The sequence below is a fragment of the Anopheles funestus genome (genome assembly GCF_943734845.2).
Source record: "Anopheles funestus chromosome X unlocalized genomic scaffold, idAnoFuneDA-416_04 X_unloc_42, whole genome shotgun sequence".
Taxonomy (NCBI): Eukaryota; Metazoa; Arthropoda; class Insecta; order Diptera; family Culicidae; genus Anopheles; species Anopheles funestus.
In genome coordinates, this window is record NW_026045168.1 from 42501 (window position 1) to 57500 (window position 15000).

Here is a 15000-nt window from a genome sequence, read left to right on the forward strand (position 1 = left end):
CACCCACAAGTAGCACCCAATTGGCCTATGTTGGCCAAAAGTACCGATAGAGTACCCACAAGTAGCACTGAGTTGGCCTAAGTTGGCCAAAAGTACCGATAAAGCACCCACAAATAGCACCCAGTTGGCCTAAGTTGGCCAAAAGTACCGATAGAGTACCCACAAATAGCACCCGATTGGCCTAAGTTGGCCAAAAGTACCGATAGAGTACCCACAAATAGCACCCAGTTGGCCTAAGTTGGCCAAAAGTACCGATAGAGTACCCACAAAGAGCACCCCATGGGCCTAAGTTGGCCAAAAGTACCGATAGAGTACCCACAAATAGCACCGAATGGGCCTAACATGGCCAAAAGTACCGATAGAGTACCCACAAAAAGCACCCAATTGGCCTAAGTTGGCCAAAAGTACCGACAAGAAGCACCAAAGAGGCCCGAGTAGAGCGAAATATGGGCCAAATTGAACATTTGAAAATTTTTACAAGTCCAAAAAATTTTCTAAGTCCAGAAAATTTTCTAAGTCCAAAGAGTTGGACAAATTTCCTTAGGCCCAAAGGTTGCACTGAATGTTCCTAAGTTGGCCATCAGTACCCATGAAGTATCGCGAAGGTTCACCCGAAAGACACAATATGCCCTAAAGTACCCACAGAGTACCCACAAGTTGCACCCAATTGGCCTAAGTTGGCCAGAAGTACCGACAAGTACCACCATAGAAGCCCGAGTAGAGCGAAATGTGGGCCAAAGTACCGAGTAGTTGCCACAAATGCCCAAATGGATACCAAAATGTGGTACCAAGTACCTAACTGTTGCAACAAATGCTAGCTTTCTGACCAAAAGCTGTGGGCCAATTTCGTAGAAGAACCGCCTAGGCGAAAAGGCAAAAATCGCCGAAGCTGGCCCGCTCGCAGAGCTCGCGGGCCAGGAGATACTCATAGGGCGCTTTACTAGAGTGGGGAACTTGAGAATTTTTGTGTCCGAGACTTTGGGCAACTTCGCGGCCGCCCCCTTAAAGTAAAAGATTTTCTCTGGGTGCCTAAAATTCGCAATTCCCGCAAAGTCGGGAAGACGTTAAAGTTTTTGCCCAAAAAATGGCCATCGATTTAAGGTGATTTTCCAATAAGAAAATGCTTCCTATTTTGAATTTTTTCGAATATTTCCTAAACTAAGCGTCGGAGCACATGGCCGTGGAGGAACTTTTGGTAGCTTTTGGCAAGGGCTATCGGATGAAATAATGCGAAAGGCCATCGGAGCGATATTGGATTAATGCGGGCCCATAAACGTACCTAAGAAGTGAAAATTGGTACCTTGCACGCAGGATGCAAGAAATGCTTGAGTGTTAACCATCATCGGTACCAAGTACCTAGGTTATATCGAGTGCGTAGATGGAAGTCGGTACCAAAGGGAAACCTTCCTAGGCTAGGTGCACGCAAGTGAGTATGGATCGATCAGTAGAAAGATGGGAAGCCCAAGGAAACCTTCCTAGGCTAGGTGCACGCAAGTGAGTATGGATCGATCAGTAGAAAGATGGGAAGCCCAAGGAAACCTTCCTAGGCTAGGTGCACGCAAGTGAGTATGGATCGATCAGTAGAAAGATGGGAAGCCCAAGGAAACCTTCCTAGGCTAGGTGCACGCAAGTGAGTATGGATCGATCAGTAGAAAGATGGGAAGCCCAAGGAAACCTTCCTAGGCTAGGTGCACGCAAGTGAGTATGGATCGATCAGTAGAAAGATGGGAAGCCATAGGAAACCTTCCTAGGCTAGGTGCACGCAAGTGAGTATGGATCGATCAGTAGAAAGATGGGAAGCCCAAGGAAACCTTCCTAGGCTAGGTGCACGCAAGTGAGTATGGATCGATCAGTAGAAAGATGGGAAGCCCAAGGAAACCTTCCTAGGCTAGGTGCACGCAAGTGAGTATGGATCGATCAGTAGAAAGATGGGAAGCCCAAGGAAACCTTCCTAGGCTAGGTGCACGCAAGTGAGTATGGATCGATCAGTAGAAAGATGGGAAGCCCAAGGAAACCTTCCTAGGCTAGGTGCACGCAAGTGAGTATGGATCGATCAGTAGAAAGATGGGAAGCCCAAGGAAACCTTCCTAGGCTAGGTGCACGCAAGTGAGTATGGATCGATAAGTAGAAAGATGGGAAGCCCAAGGAAACCTTCCTAGGCTAGGTGCACGCAAGTGAGTATGGATCGATCAGTAGAAAGATGGGAAGCCCAAGGAAACCTTCCTAGGCTAGGTGCACGCAAGTGAGTATGGATCGATCAGTAGAAAGATGGGAAGCCATAGGAAACCTTCCTAGGCTAGGTGCACGCAAGTGAGTATGGATCGATCAGTAGAAAGATGGGAAGCCCAAGGAAACCTTCCTAGGCTAGGTGCACGCAAGTGAGTATGGATCGATCAGTAGAAAGATGGGAAGCCCAAGGAAACCTTCCTAGGCTAGGTGCACGCAAGTGAGTATGGATCGATCAGTAGAAAGATGGGAAGCCCAAGGAAACCTTCCTAGGCTAGGTGCACGCAAGTGAGTATGGATCGATCAGTAGAAAGATGGGAAGCCATAGGAAACCTTCCTAGGCTAGGTGCACGCAAGTGAGTATGGATCGATCAGTAGAAAGATGGGAAGCCCAAGGAAACCTTCCTAGGCTAGGTGCACGCAAGTGAGTATGGATCGATCAGTAGAAAGATGGGAAGCCCAAGGAAACCTTCCTAGGCTAGGTGCACGCAAGTGAGTATGGATCGATCAGTAGAAAGATGGGAAGCCATAGGAAACCTTCCTAGGCTAGGTGCACGCAAGTGAGTATGGATCGATCAGTAGAAAGATGGGAAGCCCAAGGAAACCTTCCTAGGCTAGGTGCACGCAAGTGAGTATGGATCGATCAGTAGAAAGATGGGAAGCCATAGGAAACCTTCCTAGGCTAGGTGCACGCAAGTGAGTATGGATCGATCAGTAGAAAGATGGGAAGCCCAAGGAAACCTTCCTAGGCTAGGTGCACGCAAGTGAGTATGGATCGATCAGTAGAAAGATGGGAAGCCCAAGGAAACCTTCCTAGGCTAGGTGCACGCAAGTGAGTATGGATCGATCAGTAGAAAGATGGGAAGCCCAAGGAAACCTTCCTAGGCTAGGTGCACGCAAGTGAGTATGGATCGATCAGTAGAAAGATGGGAAGCCATAGGAAACCTTCCTAGGCTAGGTGCACGCAAGTGAGTATGGATCGATCAGTAGAAAGATGGGAAGCCCAAGGAAACCTTCCTAGGCTAGGTGCACGCAAGTGAGTATGGATCGATCAGTAGAAAGATGGGAAGCCCAAGGAAACCTTCCTAGGCTAGGTGCACGCAAGTGAGTATGGATCGATCAGTAGAAAGATGGGAAGCCCAAGGAAACCTTCCTAGGCTAGGTGCACGCAAGTGAGTATGGATCGATCAGTAGAAAGATGGGAAGCCATAGGAAACCTTCCTAGGCTAGGTGCACGCAAGTGAGTATGGATCGATCAGTAGAAAGATGGGAAGCCCAAGGAAACCTTCCTAGGCTAGGTGCACGCAAGTGAGTATGGATCGATAAGTAGAAAGATGGGAAGCCCAAGGAAACCTTCCTAGGCTAGGTGCACGCAAGTGAGTATGGATCGATCAGTAGAAAGATGGGAAGCCCAAGGAAACCTTCCTAGGCTAGGTGCACGCAAGTGAGTATGGATCGATCAGTAGAAAGTGGGAAGCCCAGTACCAAATGCCCTAGTGAAGACCGTAAACGAATATCATGAACCGAGAAGGAGCACCAAATGCCCTAGTGAAGACCGTAAACGAATATCATGAACCGATAAGGAGCACCAAATGCCCTAGTGAAGACCGTAAACGAATATCATGAACCGATAAGGAGCACCAAATGCCCTAGTGAAGACCGTAAACGAATATCATGAACCGAGAAGTAGCAACGAATGCCTGAAAAAGTACCAAGTCCACGGTATAGAGTAACGAGAGTTAACCGCCGTGATGTATGCAATGAGGGCAGCCATTGCATGGGTTCTGGACTTGGTTCGCGAATAACTTTTTTGCTAGACATCGGACAAAGTTGACGTGGAAGAACGAAATGTAGCATTTGGTGCCACCTATCCAAAACTTTTTCAAGATTGAAGATCCGATCGATACAGCCTGAGTTATAGGCAAAAGTTGGTGCAAAATTGAGCATTTTTAATGGTGAAAAATCGGTAATCCTCGAATAGCTCCTGTTGGAAGCATCGGACCACATGGTCGTGGAGGAACATATTGTAGCGGGCGGTGTCAAGTATCGACACCCAAAACCGCATGTCCGATGGACGGAAAATGACCAAGTTATAGTGAAAACTTGGTTGCACCAAATTCCCGAAGAAGTGCAACGAGAAGGTGAATGCGATGGTTGTTCGTCGAATAGCTCCGGCCACAGACATGGTAGCGATTAGTGGTGCATGGAAGAAATCTAGCCACAAGTGCCATCTACCCATGGCCAGAAGAAAGTGTGGCCATATCTTGGATACCGGCGGAGCTATGGGGCAAATATGGGCCAAAAATGGTGCAAGTTGGACCAAAAATCCGACCAAGTGCGCGAGGCGCTTTCGTGAATAGCTCCGGCCACAGACATGGTAGCGATTAGTGGTGCATGGAAGAAATCTAGCCACAAGTGCCATCTACCCATGGCCAGAAGAAAGTGTGGCGCTATCTTGGATACCGGCGGAGCTATGGGGCAAATATGGGCCAAAAATGGTGAAGTTGGACCAAAAATCCGACCAAGTGCGCGAGGCGCTTTCGTGAATAGCTCCGGCCACAGACATGGTAGCGATTAGTGGTGCATGGAAGAAATCTAGCCACAAGTGCCATCTACCCATGGCCAGAAGAAAGTGTGGCCATATCTTGGATACCGGCGGAGCTATGGGGGAAATATGGGCCAAAAATGGTGCAAGTTGGACCAAAAATCCGAAAAAGTACCTAGGTAAATGCGATGGTTGTTCGTCGAATAGCTCCGGCCAGAGACATGGTAGCGATTAGTGGTGCATGGAAGAAATCTAGCCACAAGTGCCATCTACCCATGGCCAGAAGAAAGTGTGGCCATATCTTGGATACCGGCGGAGCTATGGGGCAAATATGGGCCAAAAATGGTGCAAGTTGGACCAAAAATCCGACCAAGTGCGCGAGGCGCTTTCGTGAATAGCTCCGGCCACAGACATGGTAGCGATTAGTGGTGCATGGAAGAAATCTAGCCACAAGTGCCATCTACCCATGGCCAGAAGAAAGTGTGGCGCTATCTTGGATACCGGCGGAGCTATGGGGCAAATATGGGCCAAAAATGGTGCAAGTTGGACCAAAAATCCGAAAAAGTACCTAGGTAAATGCGATGGTTGTTCGTCGAATAGCTCCGGCCACAGACATGGTAGCGATTAGTGGTGCATGGAAGAAATCTAGCCACAAGTGCCATCTACCCATGGCCAGAAGAAAGTGTGGCCATATCTTGGATACCGGCGGAGCTATGGGGGAAATATGGGCCAAAAATGGTGCAAGTTGGACCAAAAATCCGAAAAAGTACCTAGGTAAATGCGATGGTTGTTCGTCGAATAGCTCCGGCCAGAGACATGGTAGCGATTAGTGGTGCATGGAAGAAATCTAGCCACAAGTGCCATCTACCCATGGCCAGAAGAAAGTGTGGCCATATCTTGGATACCGGCGGAGCTATGGGGCAAATATGGGCCAAAAATGGTGAAGTTGGACCAAAAATCCGACCAAGTGCGCGAGGCGCTTTCGTGAATAGCTCCGGCCACAGACATGGTAGCGATTAGTGGTGCATGGAAGAAATCTAGCCACAAGTGCCATCTACCCATGGCCAGAAGAAAGTGTGGCGCTATCTTGGATACCGGCGGAGCTATGGGGCAAATATGGGCCAAAAATGGGTAAAATTGTACGGTCCAAAGCCAAGGGTAAATTTTTTTATTCCTCTAATAACTTCTACCACAGACATTGAATCGGTTGGTGATGTATGGATGAAATGTAGCAAACAGTTGGAACTACCCATAAAATCTTAAAGATTGACGATCCAATGTATAGAACCGGAGTAATGTGCGATACTTGGTGAAAAATCGAGTGAAAAATTAGCTATAAACTGTTTTTGGCCCATAACTCGAATACTAGACATCGGAAGGGGGGGTCGTAGAACGATTTTTTGTTGCCCTATCGATTCCCTATCGAACGAGCAAAAGTTGTTTTTTTGACCAAAAAGGACCCCTACTCTAGTAAAATTGGCCTGATTTTACTAGTCCCCGGTACCCGTACAGGCAAAATGAGCAAAATGCTCAAGTATGAATGGTTTTTGGCCCATAACTCGAATACTAGACGTCGCAGGGGGGTGTCGTGGAACAATTTTTGGTAGCCCTTGAAATTATCTATCGAATGACATATACTTGATTTTTTGACCAAAAAGTTCCTAGACTAGTAAAAATCGCATCATTTTACTAGAGTCGGGTACCCTGGACGAAAAACCGCTATAATTGCGGTTTTTGGCTAATAACTCGAATACTAGACGTCGCAGGGGGGTGTCGTGGAACAATTTTTGGTAGCCCTTGAAATTATCTATCGATTGACATATACTTGATTTTTTGGCCAAAAAGTTCCCTAGACTAGTAAAAATCGCATCATTTTACTAGAGTCGGGTACCCTGGACGAAAAACCGCTATAATTGCGGTTTTTGGCTAATAACTCGAATACTAGACGTCGCAGGGGGGTGTCGTGGAACAATTTTTGGTAGCCCTTGAAATTATCTATCGAATGACATATACTTGATTTTTGGCCAAAAAGTTCCCTAGACTAGTAAAAATCGCATCATTTTACTAGAGTCGGGTACCCTGGACGAAAAACCGCTATAGTTGCGGTTTTTGGCTAATAACTCGAATACTAGGCGTCGGAGGGGGGTGCCGTAGAACAATTTTTGGTAGCCCTTGAAATTATCTATCGAATGACATATACTTGATTTTTTGACCAAAAAGTTCCTAGACTAGTAAAAATCGCATCATTTTACTAGAGTCGGGTACCCTGTACGAAAAACCGCTATAGTTGCGGTTTTTGGCCAATAACTCGAATACTAGACGTCGGAGGGGGGTGCCGTAGAACAATTTTTTGTAGCCCTTGAAATTACCTTTCGAATGATATATAGTGGTTTTTTGGTCAAAAAGTGACCCCGAGACTAGTAACCCTCCATACACAAAACCGCCTAAAAAGTTTTGGTTTTGCAAAATTTTGAAAAGTGCGTCAAAAAAATTTTTTCAAAAAGTACCAAATCGTGATCAGAACTCACTATAGACCATAAAAAGTGAAATCCGATGGTCATTTGCAACACTTGGTCAATCGAGAAAAATTTCACTTTTTTACTAGAGTCGGGTACCCTGAACGAAAAATCGCTCAAGTAATGGTTTTTGGCCAATAACTCGAATACTAGACGTCGGAAGGGGGTGTCGTAGAACAATTTTTTGTAGCCCTTGAAATTACCTTTCGAATGATATATAGTGGTTTTTTGGTCAAACAGTGACCCCGAGACTAGTAACCCTCCATACACAAAACCGCCTACAAAAACTTTGTTTTGAAAAATTTTGAAAAGTTCAAAAAAATTTTTTTTTCAAAAACTACTAAAACGTGATAAGAACTTACTATAGACCATGAAAAGTGATATCCGATGATAATTTGCAAAAGTTGGTAACTAGTAAAAAATTTCACTTTTTTACTAGAGTCGGTGCAACGAGAAAAAAAAAGTCCGTGATGGAGAAAAATGGCACGTTTTCCACGCCTGTACGCTTTCGTTTACTATATAGGGGGTAGGTGAGCCAGAAGCATGAATTTGACTGAGTACGTATCTTTATGAATTGGGCCCTTCTAAATCGATTGAGACTACCCCCAGGACGATCGGACGACTGCTTCTGGCTCAAAATGTGGTTTTTAGATTTTGATCGTCAATTATGAGAGAAAAAATCGATTAGAAGTAAAGATACGAAATGCTTGGTCTAAGTTGGGAAACGACTTCGGATATTTGTTGGACGTTGTCGTAGAAGGTCCGAGGACCAAGGAAAAGTGATTTCCAAGTGGATTTATGCACTATTAGTCGATGGTAAGATGTGAAATTAGTAGAACTTACCATACAGTTTGCGAAGTTGAAGCAATCGGTTGGTGAATATGGTACTGTCTGTCCAATTTGGTGGTTCGGAATGAGTGAAACGATGTTGATGATGGATAGACGTTCCGATTGCCCCCGATCGGGGAACATATAGTGGTCTTTAAGGTCCAAGTACCTATGTTTTGGTAAGCAGAACTGAGAGTTAAAGGATGAAAGTCGGCCATTCCTAATATCATCCTATCGGTGGTTCGCGAGTTGTTTGAGGACCGGAGCAGCTCGCGATGAAACGGTCCTAGGGTATTGGTTATCCATCCAAGGAAGAGTAAATGCGATCCTAGATGTGTGTCGTTGGCCGTTCTACCGGTATCGCCTATCGATGAGATATCGACGGGCATGCCTTACTCGAAAGTTGAATTCTAGGATCGATGGTCAAACAGACCTATGAGCGATAAACCAAACTGAACACGTATTGATGTCGGCTTTTCCTATCATTTGATGCCGCAGGTTGTTTAGGGACCGGAGCAACTTGCGGCCGAGACGGTCCCCGGGGGTTTCTTTCTCCAAGGAGTGGAAACTATTAAGCAAGAGTTGTAGCAAGATACGATCCTCTGATGTGTCGTTGGCCGTTCATGCGGTATCGCCTGTCGATGAGATATCGATGGGCATGCCTTACTCTACCGACCTTCTAATTGAGAGTATTAATCAGGGATCGATGGTCAAACAAGACCAATGAGCGATAAACCAAACTGAACACGTATTGATGTCGGCTTTTCCTATCATTTGATGCCGCAGGTTGTTTAGGGACCGGAGCAGCTTGCGGCCGAGACGGTCCCCGGGGGTTTCTTTCTCCAAGGAGAAGAAACGATTAAGCAAAAGTTGTAGCAAGATACGATCCTCTGATGTGTCGTTGGCCGTTCAAGCGGTATCGCCTGTCGATGAGATATCGATGGGCATGCCTTACTCTCCCGACTGGATTACTGAGAGTTTAATCAGGGATCGATGGTCAAACAGACCAATGAGCGATAAACCAAACTGAACACGTATTGATGTCGGCATTTCCTATCATTTGTCGCAGGTTGTTTAGGGACCGGAGCAGCTTGCGACCGAGACGGTCCCCGGGGGTTTCTTTCTCTAAGGAGTGGAAACGATTAAGCAAAAGTCGTAGCAATAATCGATCACCTGATGTGTCGTTGGCCGTTCTTGCGGTATCGCCTGTCGATGAGATATCGATGGGCATGCCTTACTCTCCTGACTGTTTAATTGAGAGTTATAATCAGGGATCGATGGTCAAAAAGACCTATGAGCGATAAACCAAACTGAACACGTGTTGATGTCGGCATTTCCTATCATTTGTCGCAGGTTGTTTAGGGACCGGAGCAGCTTGCGACCGAGACGGTCCCTTCCCGAAAGATGGTGAACCGAGTCGTCTGGCGTAAAAACCGGACGACTCGAAAGGGCTTGACCCTTTCAAGTGAGCGATAATCACATTCTACGCTCAGTTCGACAGCTACAAGGCAATCACTCGCTATGTTCAGAGCTAATACATGCAACATGCCGGCATTGTTTCCACCGACGCATGGATTCAAGACTGGTGCACTTATTAGTTAAACCGTTCGCCTCCGGGTGTTTCGAGTTCAAGTCTGGATGAGGATTGATCTTGCTGGTAATAGCTTGAGCCCCTGAATAAGGGGTCGAAGCGTACATCTTGAGACCATGTACAACATATTACCAAATCGGCACCATGGGTTCGGGTGCAAGTGATGTAACCGTGAAAGATGTTGAGCAGCCCAACATCGGTTTACACACGCATAATAGGAAGGCAGCGCTGTCGACTGGTCAGTCGTGTAAGAAGTGTGCATTATCGATCACAAATATATTGGTGATCTGTAGGTTGCGCATACACCATGCCCGGTGTAAAGTGCCGTGGTCCCCCCCTGGGGGCTGCATCAAACCGTTCGCCACGCGAACTACCCAATGGAACGAACTCTATGCATTTAATAAGAAGAAGAGATGATAATGAAACACGGTCGATTTAAGAGTTGAAAACGTTGAAATACCTATAAGCAAGTCTTAAGTTGGTGGTGACCGTTACGCCCCAACAAATTGGTGCCTTACCCTACACCAAAGAGCCATTCAACATGGTTCAAGTGAGCGATAATCACGCTCTACGCTCAGTATGACAGCTGCAAGGCAATCACTCGCTAAGTTCAGAGCTAATACATGCAACACGCCGGCATTGTTTCCACCGACGCATGGATTCAAGACTGGTGCACTTATTAGTTAAACCGTTCGCCTGCGGGTGTTTCGAGTTCAAGTCTGGATGAGGATTGTTCTTGCTGGTAATAGCTTGAGCCCCTGAATAAGGGGCCGAAGCGTACATCTTGAGAGTAAATGTACAACATATTACCAAATCGGCACCGTGGGTTCTGGTGCAAGTGATGTAACCATGAAAGATGTTGAGCAGCCCAACATCGGTTTACACACGCATAAGGGGTTTATTGTTATCTGTAGGTTGCGCATACACCATACCCGGTGTAAAGTGCCGTGGTCCCCCAGGGGGCTGCATCAAAACGTTCGCCATGCGAACTACCCAATGGAACGAACTCGATGTATTGAAAGAGATGAACAATTAATAGCGAGAATAGGGGCCCGGAAGCAATTCCGCGGCCCTACGGTCGATTCAAGAGTTGAAACGTTGTACAATCGTGGATAGCACCTAGTGCTAATATGGTGAGAGATAATGTGTGAGGAAATTTAGTTTCCTAAAGTTTAGTTAGTGGTTTCCGTTGTGCCCTAACAAACTTAAAGTTGGTGGTGACCGTTACACCCCAACAAATTGGTGCCTTACCCAACACCAAAGAGCCATTCCATATGGTTCTAGAGAGAGAGAGTTGTGTGGAAATTTATTTCCCACTAAGCGAGTGTGTGTCTGTAGTGGAACGAATTCTGGTTGATCCTACCAGTAATATACGCTTGTCTCAAAGGTTAAGCCATGCATGTCTAAGTACAAACATAAATGAATGTGAAACCGCATAAGGCTCAGTATAACAGCTATAATTCACAAGATCATCCTACCACTAGTTACTTGGATAACTGTGGAAAATCCAGAGCTAATACATGCAACATGCCGGGACTGTTGCCCTCGCGGGTAGCTGAACTGGTGCACTTATTAGTTAAACCAATCGCCTCCGGGCGGCTTGAGTTGAAGTCTGGATAAGGACGCAGATCGTATGGTCGCTTGTCGACTGACGACAGATCTTTCAAATGTCTGCCCTATCAACTATTGATGGTAGTGTAGAGGACTACCATGGTTGCGACGGGTAACGGGGAATCAGGGTTCGATTCCGGAGAGGGAGCCTGAGAAATGGCTACCACATCCAAGGAAGGCAGCAGGCGCGTAAATTACCCAATCCCAGTACGGGGAGGTAGTGACGAGAAATAACAATATGGACCTCTCTAACGATGGTCCATAATTGGAATGAGTTGAGTATAAATCCTTCAACAAGGATCAAGTGGAGGGCAAGTCTGGTGCCAGCAGCCGCGGTAATTCCAGCTCCACTAGCGTATATTAAAGTTGTTGCGGTTAAAACGTTCGAAGTTGATTGCCCGTCCAGACACGTGACCGCCACGGGCGCCCGGTTACACGCCGGGGCCGTTCGTGCGCGCGCTCACGGCTGCGACTCACAATGGTGTACTTGGGCGTTACTCTGTGAACGAGTACCGTGCTACCGGTTAACTCCGGCACGGGCTCCTCATGGTGCTCAAGATACTCACATTTACCTTGAACAAATTAGAGTGCTCAAAGCAGGCTAAGACAAAGCGTCCGGCCCCCCCGTGGGGTTGGCGTTGGCCGAGAATAATCTTGCATGGAATAATGGAATATGACCTCGGTTTATACGATTTCGTTGGTTTGTCAGAAACCTAGAGGTAATGATTAACAGAAGTAGTTGGGGGCATTGGTATTACGGCGCGAGAGGTGAAATTCGTAGACCGTCGTAGGACCAACTGAAGCGAAAGCGTTTGCCATGGATGCTTTCTTTAATCAAGAACGAAAGTTAGAGGATCGAAGGCGATTAGATACCGCCCTAGTTCTAACCGTAAACGATGCCAATTAGCAATTGGGAGACGCTACCCCTATTCGGTGCTCTCAGTCGCTTCCGGGAAACCAAAATCGGGTTCCGGGGGAAGTATGGTTGCAAAGTTGAAACTTAAAGGAATTGACGGAAGGGCACCACAAGAAGTGGAGCTTGCGGCTTAATTTGACTCAACACGGGAAAATTTACCAGGTCCAAACTTATCGAGGTAAGACAGATTGATAGCTCTTTCTCAAATTTAAGGGTAGTGGTGCATGGCCGTTCTTAGTTCGTGGAATGATTTGTCTGGTTAATTCCGATAACGAACGTGACTCAAACATGCTAACTAGAACGCTGTCAGCAGTGCGCCTCCGGGCGCACCTGACGTTACAGCCGGGCGGCGCCTTCACGGGCGGTCGTCGGCTACGTTTGCCCTGCTTAGCGGGACAACTTGTGTTTAGCAAGCTGAGAATGAGCGATAACAGGTCCGTGATGCCCTTAGATGTTCTGGGCTGCACGCGTGCTACAATGTGGGTCGCAGCGTGTTCTCGCCAATAGGCGCCCCCATTCCGAGAGGAACGGGAAATCACTAAAATGCCCATCTAGTCGGGATTGGGGACTGCAACGGTCCCCATGAACCTGGAATTTCTAGTAAGCACTAGTCATTAGCTAGTGCTGATTACGTCCCTGCCCTTTGTACACACCGCCCGTCGCTACTACCGATGGATTATTTAGTGAGGTTTCTGGAGGCTTACCTTCCGCGGTTCCTTCGTGAGCTGCAGCTGGCATGGCTGAAGTTGACCGAACTTGATGATTTAGAGGAAGTAAAAGTCGTAACAAGGTTTCCGTAGGTGAACCTGCGGAAGGATCATTACTGATGATCGTCCGCGAGTGACCAACCATGGGCTGCCTTCGGTGTAGCTCGGTCGCTCGCTTGCTATGTGTCAGAATTTGTTGAAAGCCAACTCGTTCGTTGTACACTTTGATGGGTGACCATCACTGTGTCTCCGTGCCGAGCTAGATCTCCCCTAGCCGTAAGGCACTTGAACGCCCCTTCGACGACGAGTTGCATGTGTGTGGTATGTGTCAGAATCTGGTGAAGCTTTCTGCATGTGATGTGCCTTGTGTGGATCCGTGGCCATTGCATTGTGTCTGGTGCTTAGATACCCAGACACTTAGAACGCTTGCGCGGAAAGCAAACTCGATCGTTGTACACTTTGATGGGTTACCATCACTGTGTCTCCGTGCCGTGCTAGATCTCCCCTAGCCGTAAGGCACTTTGAACGCCCCTTCGACGACGAGTTACAAGAGTGTGGTATGTGTCATAATCTGGTGAAGCTTTCTGCATGTGATGTGCCTTGTGTGGATCCGTGGCCATTGCATTGTGTCTGGTGTGTAGGTACCCAGACACTTAAGCAAACTCGATCGTTGTACACTTTGATGGGCGAGCATCACTGTGTATCCGTGCCGTGTAAGAGCTCCCCTGGCCATCAGGCACTTGAAAGGTCCTTCGACGACGAGTTACAATAGTGGTGTGTTAGATACGTCAGATTACGGTGTCTACTAGTGTGCAATACGTATCCGGCTACGGCACGGAACGAACGGGAACTGTGGTGCAGACAAACAAGAGTTAAGCCTATTAGTCATTAACTCTAAGGACGGGGCCATGGGGCGGTACACAAAGGATACGGATGAGCGAGTATGCAGGCCCAATACTCAATAGCTCGATCCGATCCAAGCACATGAGTTGACTGCGGCGCCAGGTTAACCAATGTGCTAGATTCTATTTGGCCAGTAGAATCTTGTGTCTTACGCGATTTGATACCAAGACACCAGAACGAAAGTTAGTTGAAGAGTGATTAAACTCTTATGAAGAATGGTTGTGCAATCACAACTTATGACTTTAACCTATAAAGTGGATATGGACTATCAATTATAACATGGGGCACACACCATGTTCTCGATCCAATCCACGCACACGAGTTGCCTGAGTAGCGACAGGTATACCGATGTGCAATACGTATCCGGCCATAGGCACGGAACGAACAGGAACTGTGGTGCAGACATACAAGGGCCATGGGGCGGTACGCAAAGGATACGGATGAGCGAGTATGCAGGCCCAATACTCAATAGCTCGATCCGATCCAAGCACATGAGTTGACTGCGGCGTCAGGTTAACCGATGTGCTAAGAGAGTTGTTCCTGGGCCTTCAAAGTGACTTCAAAACTATCTCAGCGAATGGTGGCCATGGGCGTAGACATGAGCCACAAGTCACAAGGCCTGGGACTATTGGGTAATAAAGACAACTTAGTCAGAAAGTTAGTCTTTGGACGTACCACCGGGATTGTGTTACATTGGGAACCTTACTATAAAACCCTAGGCAGGGGATCACTCGGCTCATGGATCGATGAAGACCGCAGCTAAATGCGCGTCACAATGTGAACTGCAGGACACATGAACACCGATAAGTTGAACGCATATTGCGCGTCGGACGATTAAACCCGGCCGATGCACACATTCTTGAGTGCCTATCAATTCCTTGATATACAACAAACCAAACTTCAGGGTGGAGCGTGCCACAATAGAACACTATGGCGAGCAGCCCGTCTAGTGTCGTGGGGGAAACACGCTTCCACACTGTGCATAATGGCGTGCTCGGGACCTTTGTTGGGACCGCAGGGCGCTGAAAGTAAAGGGGTGAACCGCATAAATCGCACGCACGTAAACGCGCACACACACAAATAGAGTGAGACGTATCGTAGGATACCGCTAAGAGTACGTTGTGAAACATGGGGAAATTCAATCGAAAACCTCTTTG

At 47.2% G+C, this 15000-nt stretch overlaps 1 non-coding gene across 1 annotated transcript; it reads left to right on the forward strand.

Annotated features, from left to right (window-relative positions):
- The first annotated feature begins 14554 nt into the window (after nucleotides 1-14554).
- LOC125773616 (5.8S ribosomal RNA) lies at nucleotides 14555-14712 on the forward strand. The gene has a single exon (XR_007420252.1). It is a non-coding gene; the product is annotated as a 5.8S ribosomal RNA (ribosomal RNA).
- The last annotated feature ends 288 nt before the right edge of the window (nucleotides 14713-15000 follow it).